Consider the following 20,206-nt stretch of genomic DNA (forward strand, 5'->3'; position numbering starts at 1 on the left):
TGTTGATTAAATGGTTTTCCATTTTAATCTATTTTAATCAGATAAAAAGACTTTGTACCATGTACATGAGGCAGTACCTATAACTCATGGGAAACTGCTTAACAGAATGCAGAATACAGGAAGAAATTATGCTTGAAAACCAGAAATCTTTGTAATAAACTACATAATGAAATAGTATCATACATTTATCATAAATAATAAAAGCAGCATGAACATGTGATACTGTTTTATTAAATGGTCAGAGTATTACTGAAGGCAGAGAAAAACTACCCCTTTCTTGAGGAGGAAAAGTAAGATAGAAATGAAAAGGTAAATGTAGCTTCCTACAAAAATGTCACAATATTATGTGCTAGAAAGCATGATTATACCTTTTCTAAGTAGATTATGGTTTCTGTACATGCACTGTTCTTTGGATTGTATGAACAATCAGTTCACATCTAACTGGCTATTTAGTCTCACATGCCTGTACTGTTGCAGTAGAGATTTTTGCACACATAGTTCTGTTGCACAAATATTAGCCTGTGTTCCTTGCTGTAAAGGACTGAGGTCATGTCTACAACAGAAAGTTCTTCTGGCAGAACTCTGAGCTGATTACAACTTGTACACATTGCACTGGAAGGAGAGATGCATACTTACTGAACTGCCTTTGCTAGTGCCAAATACCCTCCATTTAAAGGTCCATTTTGGAAAAAACTATGAGGTATGCACACTTTCTATTGACCCTAACCACTCTGTCGAGCCCAGGTCCTCAGGGACATCCTGAAGCATGTTCTGAGATGTCAAAAAGGAGTTCAGGTTCAAATTCTCGTAATTCCATTTTTTTCTAGCTCACTGTGTTTTTCCCATTCTTTAGCATTCACATTTCTGTTGCAGATTTCCGTGATACTTTTTCAGGTTTCTGTTCAGTAGCTCAACTAGAAATAGGGCCCCAGAGGCACAAATTGCACAGCAGAACCTGTTCACCTACAAAACATACAGGCCCTACACTCAAGGTAGCCAGTGAAGCTGTGCTGGACAGAAGGTGGAGTAGCTGATGATGGCAGTGCATGAAAAGGGCAAGATGTCCTAGACATCTGATGCTCAGCATGGCACAAGAGAGAAGCAGGAAGCTAGTGTTAAAGAATGTGCCATGTTATACTGCACTACAAACTTGGGAAAATCACCAGTGATCCCATATTTCATGAAGGTTGAAATGTCCTCTGGCACAGAGACACTGGTGACAGCAGATGGAGGTTGTTCATTTTGCAACCCTCAGCCCAGATGTTGATTCACTTGGGGCAAGAAAGGCCAGGAAGTGTACAGTGAATATAATCCTCCCACAGCACTTCTACGGCTCAATCTGCTCCTGCATAGCACACTATCCTCACAGCCATATGGAGGCACAGCCTCCCTCTTCTTTCATATCCAAACTTTGGCTCTGTCTGTCCAAGACAGTTACCAAAGGCTGAGACTGGGGTGGATAAGCCCAGCATAGGAACAGATTGTCAGTCAGGTATGCCAGGACTGTGGCAACAGGAACAACAGGGAGACCTGAAATAATTTTGGAAGAGGCAAAAAAGTGCATTGCATAACCCAGCCAAGCTCACCACATTGTGCCTCTGAGCACATAGAGACAGAAGAACAGCTATGCTGGCTCAGACAAAAGGTCTAACTAGCCTCATACTTTTCTGACAGTGCTGAGCAACAGATGCTGAGAGAAGAGTAAAAAAGGAGAGCAGGCAAGTGCAGGCACTTCTCCAGCCTCAAGACTTCCTAAGTCAGAGGCTTTCACATTGTATTTCACTGTCTTTCCAGTAATTTGTGCTATTGTTTTTCAAAACCCTGTAAAATTTTAGTATCCACAACAAGCTGTAGTAAGGAGTTGTACATATTTTTGGGAAGTTTCCAAGGAACTAAATAAGGAACACAATGAGCTTGCTTTGAAGAGTTAAATAATTCAATCTGATGTTCTTTGTATTTTATACTGACGGAAACAGCAACAAATTGCTCAGTATTTCTTGTTTTGTGACCATGTGGAACCTCATTTTAGAATCATAGAATCACAGAATTGTTTAGGTTGTAAAAGACCTCTAAGATCATCAAGGCCAAACATTAATCCAGGACCACCATATTCACTTGTCCCAAAGTGCCCAATCCACAGGCCTTTTGAACGCTTCCAGATGATGATTCCACCACTTCCTTGTGCAGTTGTTTCCATAATTGTCTTGGCTTTGGATTTTTCATAACTCTCAAATGCCTGTTATGAACAGAGTGGAGCAGACAGTAAGAGCCTGTAAATATGTATAAATAGGAATGTCATACTCATTAACTTGTTTATGATTTGAAAGGGAAGTTAAATTGTGATAATGTGTGAGCAGCAATACCCTTCAGCACTCATAGACTTGAATATTAACACTTCAGTTTAACACTAATATGTGTGTGAATTGTTTTCCGAGACAGCCTCTATTTTGTCCCACTGTATGTTTCCTTCTAGTTGTCTTATTCATGAAAGGCCTGTTACACACTTCCTAGACCTCCTACAGCTTTCACCATTCCTCTAATACTTACCTTGTACTTTCTGCTTTTTTTACAGCCATGTTGTGCATTAACCCTTTGTCTTTTTTCTTGGACTCAAGCCTCTCAGACCTCATTTCATGCACCCACTTCCTACTAATTAAACTTGAGAATGGAGATGTAAGCTACCCCGCTTTTTCTGATTTTCTAATCAAGGTTCTATTAGTAGGAGACTGACTCTGAAAAAGGCAAATATGCACATTGAATAAAATATCAAGGGAGAAAAAAAACTATCTTGGTGAAAATTTGAAAAGGGTTATATTTACTTTGGGGCTGCTCCACAATTTGAGACATCACAAACATGAAGGCACTCGTGAGAGCCTCTGGAGAGGTGTTTGTGAGAAGAGAAAGAGCTGCCAGAGTGGCACCAAACTACTGAAAGTAGATGAAGATGAGCACTGGCTGCTGACTGTTGATGGCTTGCTCATGACGTGAATGTGGATTCTAGCCATGGATTCTATGCACCAGCCCACATTTCTTTGATTTGAAGTCTCCTGGTTATCTGAAGAGTCCCTTTTCCTCTCCTGAATAAATTCATCATTACTGGGTGCTGCCAGTGTCCTTCTTTTCAGTCTGAAATGGTGTCCTCTCTCACTTTTGCCAGTGGCAATCCAAACAAGGTTGGAACTTTTTTGGTAGCCAGACCAGTTAAGTTCTGGAGAGAAGCACTAAATTATCCTTTGTTTTTCTTCATTTAACATGAAACTGTTGTTGTTTCTTATCCTTGTTGAATGAAGAATTTTGTCATTTGCAGGGGCAGTTTTGCTATGGAGACAGAAAGCTGGTTTAATCAGCAAGAACTTTGACAGAAACTTTACAGTGTAAGCTAAGCTTGAGAAACTCTTATAAAAATTATTGAAAAAAAAATCAAAGTCCAAAAGTAAAAGCAGAAAAAAGAATTGTTTACTGTGCTGCAGATCATGACCGATCCTCTAATGCTGTGCTTTGTATTGGAAAGACATTTTGTGTTATGAAGACATAACACAAAATAATTCAAGTGTTTTATTTTTGAGAAAACTAGAAATAATAGAAAAACAATCACATCACACTGGTTTCCCATGCTTTAAAAACCATGCAGTAAATACTCTAAACAGTTGGGAAATCACCATTTTATTGGTTGATAATTTGCTTTATTTCTTAAAACACTGTTTCATTCTTTTGGATTAGTTGACAGGGCAAACATCCATTAAATATAATTATTACTTGACCCTGATTAATCTGCAAGTATCTTCTCTGTCTCCACCAAGCATGTTAATGTCTACCACAACTTCACTGAAGCAGATGCTAAATTGAGCCTTTTATTATCTCAAAACAGTGTTATTTTCAACTTTCCTTCTATTGCTCCTCCATTCAGTTTTCTAGTATACTCTACCACCATCCTTCCTCTTTGTAAAGCAACTGTCCTCTGCTTGACCTTCTGCTTCTATTTTGCTTCCTGCTTGCTGGTGCAGTGATTCACCCCCCGGTCTAATCTCGGATTTACAACTGTGTTGATAGCCCACAGTCAAGGAGATGAGGCAGTGAAAAGGACTGCCAGGGGAAATTAAATAAACTTGGAATTTATCCATCTTTAAAAAGTGGTGCAAAGTCCCTTAATCTCTATCACCCCAAAGAGTTTTTATGGCAATAGTTCCTCCTTCTATGTGCCCTCCCACCTCTCTTTAAAAAAAAAAGAAAAATAAATACAAGCAAAATAATGAAATCAATAAACTTACCAGGATACCCCCTGACATCAAGCAGAAATGGACACTCCAAGAAGTAAGAGAAACTCATTAAACCCATTAAGGACTTCTGCAGTTAAGAAGTGGTATTACACAGGAGGTGCCCCCACAATGGGTTATTATGAGATACAAAGAAAGGAGAGGGAGATGCATATACATGAGATTTTAAAACAGACCCAAGGCAATTGGCAGACAGGAGAAAAATTATCAAACCTTTCTGTAAATATACTGCGCCTGCTACAGGTATTAGTGCAAATCAGTCATATTTCTTTGAATTTAATGACATATTATTGACAACAACTTAGTCTGAACCCATCTGCCCCTTTTGCTGTAATTGGATGGCTAAGAAAATAAGAGGTTGTTTACTGATAAAATTAAACAAGAGCCATATTTTCTAGAAAAAGTTCTATGGGACAATGCATATTTCATTTCCCTGTGAGCCCTGTGTCCAATCTTTGTTCAGCCAGCAAGTCACATCTCAGTCTCTGCTTCTGCCAGTGCTTGTTGTTGTCATGAGATTTTACCACAGGAAAAAGAAAGGCAAATTAGCATCCTTAGTGAAATTTCTGGTATGCACATATATACAAGCCACTTTTGACAAAATGCTGTACAATCTGTTCTTGGAACATCTCTAGGCTTTGCTATTAAGGCTTTGATTTTAAAAGTACCGGCACGGAATTCTCTTTCCTACCACACACTTATGCTTTATTTTTCCCTTCTTGTAAAGCTGTGGCAAGAAGGTACAGCATCCAACTAAACTTTGTTTTGCTCCTCCTCCCAAAATTTATACTTGAAACTTTATTAAGAAGAGTGACTTACTTGATAAGCTTTCTAATTTTGACTGACTGGGGTGACTTAATGATCCTTGGCACCTGTTTGCGTCTCCTGTTATGCTTCAGTGCACTTCAGTGATACAAGTGCACATTAAAACTCAGTTATTCAGAGTTCCTGTGTCTTCTCTGAACACAAAATACTACCTGTGTTTATGCTCTCCCTCATCCCACAGAGAGATAAAGAGGCTTAATCTTCTCCTGAGCTCTGCATGATCTTCTTTTATCTTCTTAGCTGTGTTCCATATAATGAAAGTGACATCACAGGGTGGCTTTTTGCCTCTTCCCAAATTACTTTCAAATTAATTAATGTCCTAAGTTTAGAATGTTTAGAAGGATTTTAATTTTTTACTTGAAAATTTTGGATTGCATACACACTTTTTTATCTTTTTCTTGGGATGTATATTTTTAGATCAGTGACCTTTTGGATGTATGATTCATACTGATTCAATTTTTTCCAGCTGGTTCATTTTTACTTAAGTTGATACAGATGTTCTGAAACAGACACTTTTGTAATTAAATCAGTCATTACACATCTGTGCTCCCAATTTTTTATTGAAAATAAATCAGTTTCCTTCTCCTCTATTCTCTACTTTTTTTCTCCAAAACGTCCTTAGAAACCTTTCAGGACAAAAACCCAATATAAAAAAACGCCAAGCAGCTCTATACTAATGCCACCTGTCACAGATCAGGGTCCATTCCAAATCAGATAATGCTATTTAATTTATCATGCAACTTTTAAGACTCAAGCACATAGTCTATTTATTAATGCAAATAATTGAGTAGATTTAATATTTTGTGCATACATCGGACCACAATGAGCTCTGCCAAAAATGATTTTGTTTCCTTAGATTGTATTCTAAACACATGGCTCTTAGATACACTCCCAAAAATATTAACAAGCATACCCATCAGTAGCTGAGCATTCAAAAAGTAAATATCATAGCATTTTATTTGTCCATTGAGGTGCAGATCTGAGCTTTCATTAGGTTTCTTTCATATGTAGAGTGTAGGAGCAAAGAGCATTTCCATGCTTTTACTAGTGACCATGTATCCTTTCTGCACTCTTATTTTGTCATGAGAAAAAAGTCTATCTCCAGCCCTCGTCCCCTCCCTGAAATTCTCCTCTTCCCCTCCAAAACCTACGAAGGCATGTAGACTCACAGTTTGTGAATTTGACTCACCCTTAACTTCTGGAGGAGAGATTCCATATTACTTCTGTACTCAGAAAGTCACCTCTTTTACTCTTGTATTTTCTCCATTAAAAGAAGAATCATAAATAGTACCCTGGGGAAAAAAAAAAAAATACTGTAGCAAGGCTCTGAAAATAAGTGCCTTGGGAAAAAAACATGGGGTGTCTCAGCAAAGCAGCTGAGGAAGTTTTTAAACCTTGACCCTCGTTGCCTTCTTAGTGTAATCAGCAAGTAGTAAAATCTGTAAAGGAGATACAAGTGAAATACCAGACAAAAAGGCACAGATAATGTTGATATAAACAGGTCTTGGAAACTGGCACTTAAATGTGCTTTAAACATTTCTGTTTGCAATTCTATTAACAGTATTCTATATACTAGATTATTTTTCTTTTATGATGTTCTCTCAAGTGAGTGCAATGTTCTTAAAGGTTTTGTGTTTCTCATAAAATGTCCATGTCTGACATGATTATATTTGTCTATTACTTATTCTATGTGAATCATAAACCCAACAAGAAGATTAAAGTACAGACACCCATTGCAGTCATGACATAAATTGTGTATCTTTCTGGAGAACAATGGTATTAAAGACTTTTACTGCAAAGAGCTGCAGATGTTGAGCTCATGGGGCTGAGACTAAATATACAAAGAAGTTTAGATAATATTTTCTAGAAAATGCTTTCAAGAATGTCTAAAGAACTGGCTAAATAGATCAAAAAGTAACCAGTAATCTCTGCCCCTTCTTACTTGACTGACTGCTAACAGTGAGCATTCAATATAAATCTTTTGCTAACCATTTACAATCTAATTTTTTCTGAAAAAAAAGCAAACAAACAAATACTTTTAAGTAATGGCCACACGTAGAAAAAAGAGTTCCTTTGCACAAACTTGTCCACAAAAAAAGAACTGCAACTCCAAAAACTTGTCAGGCCACATTGCCCTGTCATCCTTGTTCATGTCAGTGTTCATTTCTTCCACAGATTTTCTGCTTACATTCATGGAATAACCTTCAAAGTGAACAGATAATAGAAATGGCCCTATTTTTTAGCAGAACAAAGGATTTAGTGAAGCAAAAGGAGTCATCTTTTGTCAAAGCAATAATTCTTGCTTCTGTCTTCAACTCTGAGCTTAGACTACTCTGCATCACAAATAGGCTTAATGCAATTAATGCTATCATATTCATGCAAAATCAAAATGGGTAATATAATGCAATAATTAAGCTTAGAAGGGATTCCCAGAACCTATATAGTCCAAACAGCTGCTCAAAAAAAGAGCCAGCATCCAAATTAGGCCAGGTTGATGTTACATCAGATTTAAATAGAAAACAGACCACAATGATGATACTTAAAAGCTATATCAATTACTAAACACTCTTCCAAATACGGTTTAAAACACACAAGAGAGTTTACTTGAATGATTCTAAGTTTTTCAGCTAGCTTTTATCACCTTTGTTAAGATCGATTAACCAGAGTCCCTTCTCACAGAGAAGAGATTATATTTAATATCAGTCCCCAACTGTTAACACTTAAAAAGCCCCTAAGTTTGACTGCTGAATGTGTTCAAGCGGTCTTCAGTATGGACAACAGCAAGCAGCTTAACAAAAGCATTGACTAACTAATACAAGACAAGGCTTAAAAGCCAAGGGCAATGTCTAGGACTCTTAGCACTGAACTTTCAGGCTCCATGTACTTGAAAAATCCTAGAGACTTGCCAGAATTTCAGGAGTAAAATGAAACTAAAATCTGGGAGTAGGATGAATATCAAAACAAATGGAGAACTTTCCTGTGCAAATGCAGCATCATAATAGTAATAGCAGCCTGATTCCAGTTTCAATTGGAACTGTATTTTGTGTATAGCTTATAGGAAAGATGGAACTCTAGAAATTAGGGAATTACAGTAAAACACATCAGATAATAAAGAAGTGGTGATGGCATTAGTATAAATGATCCAGGATGATTGTTGGTGAAACAGATAACATGAAGAACTTTTGAAAACAACATTTTAAAGATGGTAATACAGACACCAGTTTATACTTGCAGTGATAGTCCCAGTTTATATGTATTTTATTAACTAAGATAATTGATGCTTTGTGAATAAGAGAGATTATTCTGATTTCATCAATCAAAATCTTTGCCATGAAAACTTAGCTGGAGACTGAATTCTGCTGTGCCAGATCATTCCCAATTAATTAATCAGTAACCCTACAATTAATGATTCTAATTAACAGACTAGGCCACAAAAGGATTCCTGCCTTATCAGCCATTTATGCAATTGTTTGCTGCACATCGAGGAAAAGGGCTCTGAAGGCTTGCTGCAGGTCCTCAGCACAGATGGAGAGGAGGAGGCGACACAGTTTGAGACTGTGTGCAACACAGCATTTTCCTCCCTGCAGTGCCTCCTAGGTAGAGGGAGAACTCCGGGGAGAACTACAGCACACCAGGTGGGCTTTCCTGAAGCAGCTGGAAGGCAGGAATAGTCTTCCCTAGGTGCTCTCGGGATGGGAAAGCAACGCCTTACTGATTGCTGTTGCTTAATTGCAAATTGATGAAAAGCAGTCTGGGTTACTGGTGTTTTTAAGTGGTAGCATTTACTCTTAGAAGAAGACTTAGGGTAGGATGACAAGCTTCTCCTTCACCTGAAGTTTCAAAGGTTGTTTCACCAGGACGGATGAGACAGCAAAGATGAATCATGTATCTTTAACTCTTTAGTGTTCAGAGTAGACAAAATATTTGCATGTTTACAATGAGCAAAATCAAACAAACAAACAAAAACCCACAAAAAGACAAACCACCAAAAAAAAAAAACCAAAACAAACCCCACAAACTAAAAGTACAAGAGTTTCCAGTGGCTGAAAATAAAATATCAGCATTTGTCCCAAGTGTGGTTTAGTGATTTGCATCTGACCAGGGATCAGAAATGCTCAGTAAGGATCTCACTGCCATTAGAGTTTTGTCTCACTGCATTCCATGTGAGAAGTTTTACATGCTGTAAATCTTGGATTAAAGCAAAATGTGAAAGGACAGATCACAACAGTGTAAGATAAATATGGAATTGTCTGTATCTGGAGCAAGTACAGGAATTTATATCTGGAAAAAAATAATTTCTGTTTTTCATTCTCATATCTGTCTTCTATTTCAATTCTGTTTGTGGTCACATTAAAATAAAAACCCTTTATAGGAAAAAATTCAAAAGTATTCGAAAAAGAAAGGTATTGATTTTTGTGTCCTGAGTTTTCAGTCCTGTTAGGGATCTCTTCCTTCCGTTTGCAACTACTTTGCTAGATAGGTGCTGAAATTCAACTATATATTTTTAACACTGAAAGAGTAAAATTATCTTCCAGAGGTAGCAGAGAATTAATTGAAAATGTGCTTAAATCACAATGTATTTAATAATAATTTTAAGGGCTAAAGTTTCTCTAGTTTTCTGTGGGTAGTCAGCAAGAAGTGTTTCTGTTCTCCTAAACTTCCACAGAAACTTGCTTCCTTCCAAGTGTAAGTGGACTTGGTATATACAGCAAGATCTGAAAGACCAGTGTGGGTTGCAGGCCAAGAGTCACTCCACACACAGATCATTAGCACAAGAATCCACTGAGGGCTATTAAATATAAATAGAAAGCTGTTACTCATAACTCAGAAACCTTCTCAGCAACACACAGCTACAGGGTGAGAAAACTGTCCATGGAAATACCACTATAGGCTTGCCATGTTCTTTTGGTGCTGGCATGGGATGTTGAAGTAAACACACCTTTGATGCAGAACTGGATAATCATAAAATTTTATTACCTCAACTGTAGTAAATGACATGGACAGTGGTGAAAAGCGTTCAACTAGTGAAATACTAAAATTCACAGGAGTACCTGAATCACAGCTTATATCTGTAGCCCCTTATTACCCATGTAAGTCCCCAATAAAGACCGAAATGGAAAACCAAACCAAGATCCAATATTAAGTTTTGCTAGTATAAATAGAATGGAATTAAACAAAACTTTTATTGTTAAAGAGATAGAATAAGTGGTTCCATTTCTCACTGTCTAAATCCAGAAAGACAGTTGTTTTGCCTCTGAGGATGTTTTTAAAGAATGATGTATTCCTTCCTTCCAATCCCTGCGTGTATTTCTAAAGAAGGCCATTCTGCAAAGAAATACAAGTTATGAATATACTGCACAGCAATCTTGTGTGACAGGTGAATAGAAAGTCAATTAAAAATTCACCTTTCAGATCTGAGAAACGTTATTGTGTATGTGTGTGTGTGTGTTTCATTAATGAAAGAGTTGAAAAATGTTGAGGGACTTGATTTTTAAAGCAAAATATAAGTTAAAAACTTGTCATGAATTTGGAAAGGCAGCAGAATCTAATCAAATGTGCCTGATTAATTCTACAAAGGCATGACTTCTTTAATCCCTCTGAAGTTCAGTTCCTGGGAGAGAGGTCAAGTTTAGTAAGAAAAAAAGGAAGGACATTGCTGGTTGAAAGATCTAAAACCCTGCATAGAAGAAGAAGGAAACAGTGGAAACATCTGTCTGTAATGGTAAGCGATCTGTTCTTAGGTTCACATGATCTCAGTAATACACTCTGACATCCTGTGGTGTAGGGGCAGATACCTAAATTTGCCAAAAGGCAGTAAGACTTAGGCAAATTTGGATTTTTTCGGACTTTGCTGACTCATAAAAACAGTTTTATTATTTAATACAGGTAAAGTTCTGGTGCATCAGCTGCACCTTGTCATCATTTCAGTTCAGAACAAAAGGCACTGGAGCAATTATGACTTGCATAAACTTGGTTTCTCTGTGAACCACAGCCAATTACCAGTAATGTGATAGTCAGCAGCGAAAATGTACTTGTCAGAATACTCCTTTAATTACATGTTATTTGAGAAATTGATTAAATAACACCTCCATTCTGTTTTAAGTGCTAACCAGCTCGAAAATTTTTGGTTTTTTTAAAGAAAGGTTTTTCCACATCTCTCAGAAAAATTACTTAGAGGCTTCCTCTAGTAACTGGGATCTCTGCTGTCTGGGGGTAACTTGGGAGACACTCTGTTGTCATGGTTAATGAAGAAAGGAATGTTTGCTTAGAGCCTGGGTATGTTCTTATAGTAATTGTGTAAACCTGAGTGGTCCCTTTCACGTGCAGGACCAAAAATTTTACAATTTAGTTCCTTTCTCAGTCTGATTACCACCTCTAACCTAGAAAAGAATTATACTTTGTTCAAAGACTTCAACCCAGATTCTGACAGTATGTTTACCTAAGCATTTCCTAGAAAATTACATTTAGACTTGACTATCCTCAGCCTAAGAGAGAACTCACATCTGACAAAACCTGCAGCCTTTGAGCTGCATGTATATCCCACCAGTCCTCCTTAATAGGCTGTACATTTTGTCATCATCCCCATGTAACTTTAGAGAGCATGGACGTCACAAGAACCTTTAGCACACCATTAAATCTTTTCTCACTCCATGGAAAGACAGGAGAAAGAATATGGATATCTGAAATTTGGTTTCTAAGTACACATCTCTACTCTTGAAAAATATATTCTACTTTGGCAAATCTTTCTAAGTAAGGGAGAGACGCTAAGTAATAAAGGGTGTAGGAGAAAAATTAAATTAAAAGGGACTTAAATAGAAAATACGGCACACTTGGATGGTTCCCCATGGAACATGTTATGTTTTTTGTCCCCTGTGAAAGGAAAACAAAGTTAATTATAGAACATAGCACTGAGCAAGCAAATAAATCAAGCTTTGCACTGCTGAATTCTCACATCTGCAAATTAACAGCTATGGTCTGTTAGTGTAGACTCTCCTGTTAGAACAAAATTATATCAAATGTAATAGTTGTTTATCTTAGGATAAGAAGATATAATTTAAAAAGAAGTCCATTTCACAAAAATTCATAGCCATGGGACTAAATAACCACCCACAGAAGTGTGTATTAGAATGAGAGCATTAGTTCAATACGTAATACTGCAAAAGCCCACTCACAGTGTCTGTGCAAAACCAGCATATACAGCATGATACAGCAGCAGAGCAGTGCTGCAAGTATCATTTCTATTACAGAGGCTGGTGTATGCATTGTATCCTGTATCTTATATGTGTAATATAATGGGCATTTAGTAACCTACAGACATAGGAATCTTAGAAAAAAAAAAATTATATCTATACATGTGATTATGTATGTGTGTATGAGACAGAGAAACGAAGGCAGAGGGAAAAACATGCAAACAATCTTCCAAAGAGAAACTTCTCCAGGGGATAACACAAAAATTTCCATGAACAGAAGCTATGACAAAAGCCTACAGACCCAATGCACACCCAAGAACCTGTAGCATAGAAATGGTTCAGTCACTTCCACATATGCAAGCCAGGCTGATTGAACATTCACATTGAAAGATTAGTTTCAACAATCACAGAGATCACTAGCTTGTATGGTTCATCCACTGGATCATTGGAAAAATGGGTGTCACACCAAATTTTTTTCTGTTGGCCAGCAGTAAGCATGTTCAGTCAGAAATGAAAAAAAAAAAACAACAAAGAAACATCCAATCTGTGTGGAGAGTGTTTCTGAGGCTAAGTACTGTACTAAACTAAACAGTTTATATTTAAATGCTCATCACAGGATTTTGCTGCAAGTTTCATTTCCCTTGTTTAAAAGGCAGGTACTATTTACTTGCTGCTACTTCACTCCGGGGGTCATAAGAATCACTCATTAATGGCAACACTTCGAAAAAGTGAAATCCTCTCTAATGACACCAGCACTATTATTATGGGGAGAGAACGGCACCACCTGAAAATAAAATCGGGAGCAGCTTTTCTTTCCCCACTTTGAAGATGGGGAACTCACATCGAATTTTAACTTTATTTTGTTGTTTAGCTTTGTTTCTCTCTACTTGGCTATTCTCTCTCCAAAGTAGGGTGGCATTGTAACTTTGAGGGAGGATTCTTATTACATGGCATTGCAGGATTACCCCAGCTTTATTCAAACTAATGCACTTAGCCTCAGTCCAAAAGTAAAAAACACAACCACCCCATTCTCCCACTTGCAATCATACTCAGATGTTTTACTCCATTGATTTAGAGGTTTGAGTACCTTTCTGGATTTTTTTCCTATGTGTTTCATTTGACTGCAACAGAGAGTAGCTTTCTCTAGACAGCCAGCTTCTCATCCAGCAGAGGTCAGCTGTAAATGCATATGCAGTGTTATCAACAGGATTTGTACAAGTCTCTGCAGCCCAGATTCCATCAGTGTTTTTATCCGTATTAGGCAAGATTAAAGCCAGCTAGGATAGCATGCAGAGGAGGTGCTGAATTGTACAAGGGCTCCGTTTGACTCCTTTGTGGAGGCTCACTTAGCACCTCTCTGTGCTCACTTAACAACTTTGCTGTGCTAAATCCAGACCTGGCTAAAGGCATTCATTACACAGCACTAAGGCACAGATAAAATACAGGAGCTCAATACCAGAAAAGTGTTCTCACTGAGACAATGCAGCAGTAAAGAATTAGAAAAACCCTCAGCATTGCTCCTTCACAGATCATTATTGTCCTGCTGCTAATACAAGTAGTGCAGAATTAGGCCACCAGTGAATATCACACTGTGTGAATATCCACTGAATATCCTGAGTACATGGATTAGCACATATGAAAGCCACTGTCTGCTATGGCACTGATTCCAGTTAGCTTAAGCATGTATAATGGACACTGTATTGCTGGGGATTTCCCTTCCCCCCCCTTTTTTTTTCCAATGAGCTGACTGGATTGCATCAAAAAGATGAAAAAAACTAGGACTTTTATAAGGGCATTCTTCCAGCAGCAGGTCACACAAATTAGAACAAGAAGAATTGTTTTCATATATTCCCACTGATTTCCAAGGATCCTTTGTGATTTTAAGGAGAAAATGAGAAACAAAACTAAGAAGATAATCCTAGAGAAAATCCCACTAAATCTATACTAGGTACTCCTGTGCAGTAAGCCATCAGCATCTGTCAGTGTGAACTGTGCTTCTTATTAGCAGTGGATGAGTTGCATGGTGTTTCCCTAGATGATTTTGATATACAGTTGACATATTTTACACAAATTATGAGGTAAATAGCCATGTGTTTGAAAAAAACCTCAATCAAACAGAAGAAAAGAAGGAACAATCATGTCTAAGGAATGCGCTGAACAATCCATTTATCAATTTGTTGTAATGTAAATGGGTCTCTCACATCATTAGGGAAGAGTTTTTATGAAACATTTCAACTTTGAAACACTGCATAAAAAGATCAGCATGTGATCACTCTCTTATCTGCTTTCCATTATTCATCTACACATAAAAAAATGTTTTGATACAAGACAAAATGCAGTCCCCAGCTGTATTTTGTCATGAAATGGCTTTCATAGCTCACAGCTCTATTATCAGGAAAAGATTCTCAGCAGCTGGGTAAATACATTTTGCTTTGTTGATGCTGACTGTTAATTTTGCATCTAAATGTTATAGAACTATAAAGCTGCAGAAAATGCCACTGATGGGAAATGCAGTTGCTGTGCTATGGATAATGCATAGGCAATAGATGAAAAGGATCATGCTGATTCCTCTCATGAAGTATTCCTGTTTTTAACATAGAGTCAGTGACAAAGAAGACAGGCAGGCCCTCAGGTGCCCAGGTAGATTTTGTAGTATAAACATGTGTGCACATATGTATCAGCTGCTTGTGAGGTTGAAAGTAATTTTTAAACTCCTTGATTTAAATACTAAGTATTAACTTCAGGAAAGAGTAGCCTGGAGAACTTGTGGACGGCCCATGCCCAGAAGTGTTCAAGGCTGGGTTGGATGGGGCTTTGAGTTACCTCAGAGTGGAAGACGTCTTTGCCCACAGACAGAGCACTGGAATGAGATGATCTTTCAGGTCCCTTCCAATCCAAACCATTGAATTCTGTGATTCAACATCAGCCACCGTCTCCTTAAAGTTTCAACCACTGGAACTAAGAATTAAATAGGTGATGAAAGTCTGTTGGAGTCTGAGATACAGAGTGTGTGCCCTTGTTTCTAATACTTAGTTCTAGGATCCAAAGAAACATATAACATGAAATTCATGAGCATGTTTTCATGGTGATACCTGAGAACAAATGTTAAAGTTAGATGGAAGAAGTGTAAGTGTGTAGATTAGAAAGTTTATTAAATCACTGGGTGAAAAAGTAGTTTGGAGAGCAAAAGACAAGATGGTGGATTTAGGGTGTTGTCTCTTGTCCCTTCTTCTTTCTTCTTCATGTTCTTCTCCTAGAGGTTTTTCGATAGTAGTAAGTGAGTGGATAAAGAATGCCGCAGTGCAGTACACAGGTGTTGGGTCATTGGGTCAGTAAGAAAAATAATTAGTTGGCATCTGTTAATTGGGTAAATGGACATATAGAAAACCTTGAAAAGGATCTTTGTTAGCCATTTTATCCCTTTCTATCATGGTGCACCTAACTCCTTGTACCTTGTAATGCTGATAAGAATAAACAACCGAGACCGAATAAGAGAAAACTGCCTCCCTCTCGTCAATCTTCAGTTCAAGGGGAAAAATAACCTAACCCAAAAGTCCGTAACGAGACAAAAGTCCATGTTACAAATGATCTTCCAGAATCAGTTTAAAAATAACATTTTCAAGTATTAATCTTTTTCTGCAGTGCTTCAGCACGTTGGGTTTGTACCTAGAAATGTTTGTGTGCACCTCAGACATTTAGAACATATCTGAATGGCATGAGGTATTGGTGGCAAGGGATACCAGCACAATGGCTGAGTTTAGCTCAGGAATGGAAACATCACAGCTAATAGTATGATCCTACAGTCCCTCCCACTTCCCTAAATAGCCTTCGTGGACCTATGTAGCTGAAAATGCAATTTAACACTATGTGTGCACAAAATGTACTTAGAGGAGGCACCATTCCTGAAGACTCTACAGTCAAAAATACTCTGACAAAAGCTCAGTTATCCCTTTTCACCCCTCTGCACTGTCTCCTCACCACGTCCAGCCCAGCTGCTTTCTGCACTAGGACGATGCCTCTTTCTCTCTGACTCCCTCCTGCACTACACAAGAATCCCTCTTGAGAGAGTTTTGACATTCAGACCCTCTCCCACCCTTCACATGTTTCTGGCATGCCCATTAGCTTTTGTTCAGGATTTTCCTGACAAAATAGGCTGAATAGCCCTGGCACAGAGAACCAGTCTTAGGGTAGCTTTAGATAATCCCCTAAACTGGCAAATAATCATTTTGAAAATAAATAGGAAACGGAAAGAAAGATCACACGAAGCCCAGATTTGGGCTGATGACATTTGCTGTTAAACTGAAGCCAAGTCATCTCAGCAGCTGCAAAATCTCAAATCAGTTGCAGGGGCTATAAACTCAGGTCACAAGACAGAAGGAAGGAAATATGGAGAAAAAGAAAAGATGAACTGTTAAGCTTCCTTTGCAAATACAGGGTTTGATTTAATGTTCCAGATTACTAACTTGGATTACTTGTTTCCAAGTGCTGGGATTAATCAATGCTTTCCATTCACAAGTCTGAATAAAATGTTCTTTCCATAGTCCTTGCAGAAATGACATAAGAGTACACAGAAATATTAATAATGAGAAAGTCAATATAATCTTTAACCCACAATAAAAATATCCTAGTGTATCATGGTCTCCATAGGAACTGCACAAAATCTGGAGCTTGTATTTTGCAGGTTTCTCTGGTGTTACCAGTGTAGTGTTCAACCTGCAGCCCAGGCCCTGTGGATGTGTTGGATGGCCTAGATAGCCTAGAAAGAGGAAAAGGGTATGTAAGTGTGCTCCCTTAACACCACTCCCTTTAAAGGAGCAGCTGAGTACAGTGCACCTGAAGCTAAGGAAACCAGGGCTCCAATCTGCGAGATAATAGTGACCTACCCATTTATGAGCTAAAGAAAAAACAGAAAATGCCCAACTAGATGCTATACTTGTTTATATATTTGTCAGACCCAGGTGTGGATCTGATGTCATAGCTTTTTCTGCTATGTTATCTTAGAGTCATACCTTGTGTCCAGTGTAAGCTGAAAAGAAATTGCTCTCCAACAGCACTTTTACTAAAAAAAGAGAACCACAAAGGGCAGCTGTTAGCAAATGCTTAATCATTTTATCAAGCACTGAAGTATCACAGATGTTCTTGAGATTCTTCTGCATCACTGTCTCTAATGGGTACAAGTTATCATGTGATGTCTGAATTTTTTTTACTTGTTAAGGGTATAAAATAGTGCAAAACAGGCATGATGGAAATCCTCCACAGTTAACACCAACACAAAATTTTTGCATGCATTTGTGTTGCTAGCACAGCTTCTGTGTCTTCTCTCTACATATACAAAATGGGAATAATAATTCTGTCTCAGCAGTCTGGCAGGGAAAGCTGATAACTCCCTTCAAGACTACGAAGTGCTTGGTTATGGAAGGTTCTTATAAGTGTACTGATAGACAAATCAGTACATTCAAAAGATATAAAAAGATAGTGTCTTATATGGTCAGTTATAAATCTAAAAAGATTAAGTGATACATTCAGTGTGCTTCCAATGGGCCTTTGTTTTGCTACACTAGAGTTAGGTAATCATTCATCTTTACTTGCTGAAGCTACTTGCACTGTAAAGCTCTATCTTCATTAGGATAATGGTAAAAAAATCAGACCTGGCAGCTTTATTCTCCATTAAATCTTCCTGCCATAGTGCAACTAGAATAGCACCAAAAATTAAAAAGAGACAAGGGAGGAATATAGATGTAAAGAGCAGAAGAAGACATTTTTATTGTCAGTGAGAATTAGCCAGCCAATCTTTCTAACCACAAAGCAATTTAACTTGGCCTTTTACTGTATCCATTTTCTCTGATTAATTTTTATGATGTCAGACTTCTCATCCCTTGGGGTTGGAAGTTTGCTGGACATTATTCAAGGCTTTAACCCAAGGTCCTGTGTCGGGCTCTCTGGTGATCCTTCAGATGCCAGCAGCTTGGAGCCCTGACACTTCTCAAATGCGCAGGTGACAATCTGACAAGTGTGGTTCCTCTCTCTGTGAAATGTGCCATAGCATTAAAGTGAGTTACTACTCAGCACTTAACAGCTGTTGGCTTCTCTTGACAGCATTAGTACAACATTAAACATAGAGATATTTTAAGAGTGAGAGATGTTTTCAAGCAATTGCAGGTCTGTGAGGTTTCTCTCAAAGGTGTTTATTTAACCGGAGCTCACAGCTGCAAGACTTAAAAAGAATGTATCCATATCCAAGCAAGAGCAGTAGCTTGAGTCATTTGCACACAAAATGACTCCACTTGACATGAAAAGGTTTGCCTTTTCTGACTCCCCTTACAGGAAGTCTAATCTGCTGCCACCAACACAAACAAGCTTTTTTTGAAAAGTTCCTTGCCTTGTTACAACGACCAAGCACAACACCAAGACAGATGTCTCATTCCTCTGTTCCAATGTTTTTCCTTAAAAACACAAGTACTATTTACAAAAAAAGACAGCTTAAAAAAAAATAAAGCCTAAAATAACTTTAAAAAGTCAAGGATATTTTTTTTTTCTTTTGGGATATCTACCTCCATCTGCTACTTCCAAGTCTAATGCTCAAGAATAAATTAACCAGTCAAGAACACATGTATTCATAAACTGCCATGAAAGTGATGTAGCTGTGAGTTTATTCATCCTAGTTTCTCCTTTCTTTTGCTCCACCTTTGCAGTCTGTTCTTTCAATATCTATGTTTTTGTATATGTTGATTTTATCAAATTAAACTTTCCTGTTGAATGCTTCAGAACAACAATCTAGTAAATCAGGTTGCATACCTTGTTACCCTGACAGCATCTTCTCTAACTACTTACAAATCAGATCGAGATGTAAAAGTGAGAGGTTGAATTTGATTACAACAGGGATTTCCATCTGATGCTCAAAGTTGATTATATTTCTGGTTTTATTTCATGACAAGCAAAGAAGAACAGTACATTTTGTCAGAACAGGCATAACCCGGCAAAACATGGTACATTGTAATAGACTATTTCATATGAACTGGGAGGAAAATGTGAGAATAATAGTCTTTAATGTTTGTACTTAAGAATGTCTCTGATGGTGACCCCTAGATAGAAGAGCTCTTTTTTGTTTAGAATTGAAGCTAATTGTTACTCTGCTAAACAAATAAGTGTGCAAGGTCCAAGAGGCAGATGCACTTGTCGCTGATGTGTAATTCCCACTGATGTCAAGAACAGGAATAGTCATTTATGAGGCAAGCCCCTGGCGACCAACACAAAAATCACTTTCTACAGAAATGTACACCAACTCATAGATTTTGTCACGGCATTACATTTCCTTTCAAGTGTACTTTTTACTTTGGGAAGGAATAACAAAGCAAGCACAGTAACATTTCTCTACAGTAAGGGGTTTTATATATTTTGACTTGAAGTGACTTATTATATATGATTTTAGAATTTTTAATCTATGTGTCGTGTTCAGAAGGAATCCCACAACCTGTCTTACAAACTCTAGACACATTGATAAAATAAACCACTTATGGGAGTTATTTATATGCATATAAGCTAGCCATCCAAAAATCTCATCATACTTGACTGCTTTCTGAATATTATTCCTGCAGATGGTAATCACACTGCATCATGATGCTTGTTTTTAAAAGTGCTTTTTTTAAGGTTCTGGGCATGGCAGAGACTTACACACATTTGGTCAGCAGAATAAAATGTTACCTCTAAGTTTATTTTATCCAAAGGAATATAACTGCTGAGATTTTTTTAGAACCTTATTCTCAATGCTCCATGTCTGCTCAAGAGAGAAAGAGCAACTTCACCTTCAAACATACATTTCCTTGTACAATTTACATTTGTGATATATTAGTCAGTTAATAATTAAAAAGGAGATGCTAATGCTCATTTTCATACCATAAAACCTGGTTTTTGTCCTCA

Source organism: Pseudopodoces humilis, chromosome 6, assembly GCF_049639895.1.
Source record: "Pseudopodoces humilis isolate 2021_Gansu_Grassland_sample_001 chromosome 6, ASM4963989v1, whole genome shotgun sequence".
In the NCBI taxonomy this organism is placed as follows: domain Eukaryota; kingdom Metazoa; phylum Chordata; class Aves; order Passeriformes; family Paridae; genus Pseudopodoces; species Pseudopodoces humilis.